Here is a 4,443-nt window from a genome sequence, read left to right as displayed (position 1 = left end):
CGGTGTCGCCGCCGGGTGCCCGGCGCCGCGCAGGTGCGCGGGCAGGTGCGGCCGGGCCCGCGCGCTCGCGCTTGTCCTGGCGCCGGCGGTAGCCCCGAGGAGGGAGAGGGGAAGGGATGAAGCGCCTCGGGCGCTCTCCGTGCCCGGGAAGTGCACGCGGAGCAGCCGAGACGCGGTCGGGCACTGTGTGAGCAGGGGCTCCTGGTCCCACGAAATTGCAGGTACGGAGGGTATCGGCTCCATCCGTCTTTGACAAAGTAGGAGATGTCGCTCATGCCTGGCAGGGGGAATGGCCGCGGACTAGAGGTGCCCTTGAGYGCAGGGCAAAAGTTAGTGAGGGGCAGCATTCGCACCCTCTGGTTTTCCCACAGATCCTGGGCGCTTGCAACAGTCACGACGGCRCTTCCCGCCACCCCTAAACCCACACGCCGGCTCCATGGGGAGCAAGGGCACGTGGAAGTGCAGGCACCTCTGCGTGCGCGCTGCTCAGGGGCACAACGGCGCGGCGTTGTCCAGCGCGCGACGCAAGCGCGGCCGTGTCCCCGCGAGGTGCAAAAGCCCCCATTATTTGTCGCTGCCATCCTCAATAGAGGTTTGGCAGGGTGAATTATACCAAGGCAGCTTTCTTACCCRTACATTTGCATGTGGCACATACCCTTTACGGCTTATTCTCACAGTTTTTCTGCAAGTTGCCATCAATCACGTAAAGTTTGTGGCCGCCTCAGCCCGTTTTGCATGTRTTTTATCTGCTTTTTGTCCAAAGCTTACCTTTAACTGTATGTCATCTACTGGGACGTATTTATTAATGCTCAAATGTAGACAGAGGATCAACATTTGATAAATGCTGAACTGTGATAAAAAGTACAGTGTGTGTTCTGGTTGCTAACAGCTCCGTATTAAATTGTTCTGTAAACTATCTAACATGTGCTGAAGACTGCTCCCTGAGTATAGAGCTAACTTCTCTGCCAGTGAAAATCCAAGGCTTCTCACTGTATATCACTCACCTTTTTTTTTTTTTTTTTTTTTTTTATGCTCAATTGATAAATTTAGTCATCAGAATGGGCAAAATTTTGAAATTGGAATTTATTTTGTGTGCAGGGCAAAATTTTAAATGCTACAATTTATGGTCTTTAAATAATGATTTATTCTGTCTCAAAGTGCAGACTAACTGCACTTAACTAATTCACGCATTCTGATTTAACTGTGTTATGTAGCTTGGAAAAAGATCCTTGAAGACTTGGGCTGAGTTCGTAGGAGGAATCTTGTGAGTGTTTCAGTATTGTCTCTGCACGGCGTCCCTGTGAGTTCTTGTTTTCTCCGTGATCAACGAAATAACAGGACTCAAACTGTGGTTTAAGGAGAAAATAAAAAAACAAAACAAAACGTGAATTTTATCCTTAGGGTAGCTTGATTTCTCTTTTTACCTTTTTCATTTGGAGAAGGGTTTTCCTCGAATGGTACAGCCCACAGACACACGATGAAGGGTTGTACGTCTCCCCAAAATCGTAATAAAGGCCTGTACTAATGAGCTGCTGAGCAACTCTTGTTAGTGAGCTCTGTCAATTCACCCTGAAGTCGATGGGAATTGAGGATGCTTGGCATTCGCAGGCTGTGCTGAATACCTTACTGGATTGGGCCCTATATCATCAGGTATATATCTGTATATATATATATAATATATATATTTAGAAGGGTGGCTTTTCTGTTTCATGCTAAAGACCGGCTTGTGCCATTTGGAACTAAATAAGGTTATAATGCTTGCTGCTTCTTGTGGAACAATACTAACAAAGTGGCTTTTAATGCATAAATAGTCRCTAATTATTTCTGCCTTATTTCAAGTTCTTTTACTGCGTACCTTAACTAAAGGAATTAGGTATCTCTCTCCAGAAAACTTGTGTCAAAACCATCCAAAAAGGTAGCTACTTTTCCCTTAACCCAATGAAATGATTTTAGCTCTGAACAGCTCTATGATACATAAATGTATCTGGATTTTAACTGGTTTTGTGTGCAGTGCTGTTGACAAAAATAATTTGCGCCTCGCGCTCCCTGGCAGATGCTGGAGAGCCCTGCCCAGCACAGCGCTTTAGAATGAAAGATCTAAATATTTCTATTAGCAGAAGCGTGTTAAATTTCTTGCGTAGTATTGGCATAGGGGCTGAAATCAGCCAGCCAGACACTTGACCAAAGAAAGGAGTTGGCTCACAGAAAGACAGGAACAAATTCGACTCTCTCAGCCAGTATCTCCTCGAGTTCATCAATGGGCTGGCTTCAAGTTCAGTGCTTCGCTACGATATTTTTGACGGTTGTTTCCTATCAGTTGGGCACCAAGAGCTTGAGGTCCTTAGCCCGTGCCCTTCCAGACTTGTGGAGTAGGAAGAGTTTAAATATAAAGCTCCTTTCTGTCTTGTAGAGGTATGAATTAATCTAAGAGAAAACCATCAGGCTCTGTGTAGATCAGGATGAGTTTAAAAAAATGGTTTGCAGAAACTGATTGCTTTACAGTGAGTGCAGTTAAATGCCTGACATCGCATGCCATGCTAGCTGCAGCCTTGGGAACGGGAGCGCTTTGATACCTAGAAATCTGTTTCCAGCATATGTATTGATGTATATCTAATGCATAGAAAATAAATCCACATGTGTAGATGCTGAGCTATTTAGAAGCTATTTGTAGTTGTATTTAAAGTTGCATTTAATCAAATTGCTTTCAACAAAAGTTTTGAAAGTAAGACATTATTCACCATTACTTTTAATCAAATCTCCTTAAACAAAAGTTTTGGAAGCAAATTTGTAAAGGAAATTCTGCAAACTGTGTTTTTTGGGGGGAACTTAGCAAGGTACTGAGGCCCTTATTGCATTTTTGAAGTACACGGGAATGGAAAATGTTCGGCTTCTTTTAAGAGAAAGACGTATCTTGCAAGTTAAGGCCTGAGATGTGGGGAGTGAATTTAACATAAACTATGCTTGGCAGGTAAGGAGTATCAGAAGTGACATGCAAAGTAAATTTAACCTTCACAAATTTAAAGCTCTGTAACTCAGAAATGCTGCTCTTAAAGATTTCTGTGTAGATATTGACAATCTGATCTGCCCTTCTAAATATATATTTCTGGACAGCTGTACAGAAACAAGATGTGCAAGATGTGGCTTTGAGACAATATGCGGCCCAAGTGCTGGTATTATGTAAAGGACATGAACTTCCTAATTTTTTTTTTTCCCCGAGAGTTCCCTATTTATCCACTTCCAGTTTAATCAGTATCAAGGTCTGCCTGTCACATCTGGGATTTTACACGCTGCCCTATGTGGCATTCTCCTTTCCTTGAGACGCCAGTTGGTCCCTCCTCAACCGCAGCGCTAAGCGGCCGCTCGATCCCCGTTTGGCTCCGCGGTATTTCCCAAATTCAAGATCAGAGCGGGCAGCACGGGGAGTGCAGGATTGCGCCAGGGCTGCAGGCAGATGCCACGTATGGCTTTGGAGGCCAAGGGGTGCTGGGCAGCGGGCGGGCATCGCTCGGGAGCGCCTCGTGCTGCTGGCGTCGGCGGAGGCAGGAGCGGGGAGCAGCTGGCGGCGCGGGAGAGGGGCGCGGGCGCCGGGAGGCAGGATGCGTGGCAATGACCTCCCCGCGCGGCGCGGGACAGGCAGCTTCCTGAGCTGCCGGCTCAAGGGTACGGCCAGTCCTCGCCCTCCCCACGTGCGTGYCCTTGGGGGGCGCTGGGCCAGGGGGGCGGAAACGGTGTGCAGGCACCTGCAACCTCCTGGGAAATGTGCAGGACTTGAAACCTCGCATGAGATTTTCCGTGCGGGTCTGGGAAGGTGCTGCTGCATCTTAAGGGTAGTTTGACTACAAAAACAGGGAGGATAAGCATTAAAGTTTTGGTGCTATTCCCACCACCCTCTTCTCCACCACCACCCCCTGGCCCTGGACAATATTATCTTTAACCAAAATGCCTTTAGAATATTTTGCGTGCAGCAAGCAAGAGCTCTTACAGTTATCTTGCAATTAGTTTATATCACTTTCAAATGAGTGGAAGGTCAACCTTGACCCTGCATTGTAGCAAGCCAAGATCGCCTGCCTAATACCTCCCGTGACTGCGCTCGGGTGTCTCCCCTGTCCCCCTCCCGGAGAGCTTGGCTTTCTGCTTACGAGAAGACTCCTTCCAAAAATCCAACTCTTCCAATTTATTGTAAAAGAAAATCCTAACTGCAGAGCCCGCTTCTGCCCCCTGAAAACTCCTTTTGCATTAACTTGAAGGAAAACAGGAGAGCGTCTTTTACGGCACGTCCTTCCAAGCAGGGCCGAATTCTGTCCCTGGCACTCAGCAGGGTTTTGCGGCTGGAGCAGTGCCCTGGGCTCCAGGGGAATTGCATGTGGAGGGTGATGCTCCCTCGGGTGCAGGTGATGGGATTGGGCCCCTGCAATGTCACTCCTCATTATTTTATTAGCCTCA

The 4,443-nt window shown here is 47.4% G+C and overlaps 1 protein-coding gene across 3 annotated transcripts in view; it reads left to right on the top strand.

The window, feature by feature from the left end:
* Positions 1-4,443, top strand: part of PROX1 (prospero homeobox 1) — a 44,257-nt gene that overhangs the window by 1,229 nt on the left and 38,585 nt on the right. The window contains exon 1 of one of the 3 annotated variants that reach the window (XM_026048426.1): positions 1,601-1,650. The exons of the other annotated variants lie outside the window; for them this stretch is intronic. The gene's annotated coding sequence lies outside the window, so the exon portion shown is untranslated. Of the gene's footprint in view, positions 1-1,600; positions 1,651-4,443 lie in introns of those variants that run through there. 3 annotated transcript variants of the gene reach the window in all.

This window comes from Nothoprocta perdicaria, unplaced genomic scaffold, assembly GCF_003342845.1.
Source record: "Nothoprocta perdicaria isolate Ctin4 unplaced genomic scaffold, notPer1 scaffold_54, whole genome shotgun sequence".
Lineage (NCBI taxonomy): Eukaryota > Metazoa > Chordata > Aves > Tinamiformes > Tinamidae > Nothoprocta > Nothoprocta perdicaria.
The sequence above is the reverse complement of the archived record's forward strand: the minus strand, read 5'-3'. Positions and strand labels throughout refer to the sequence as shown.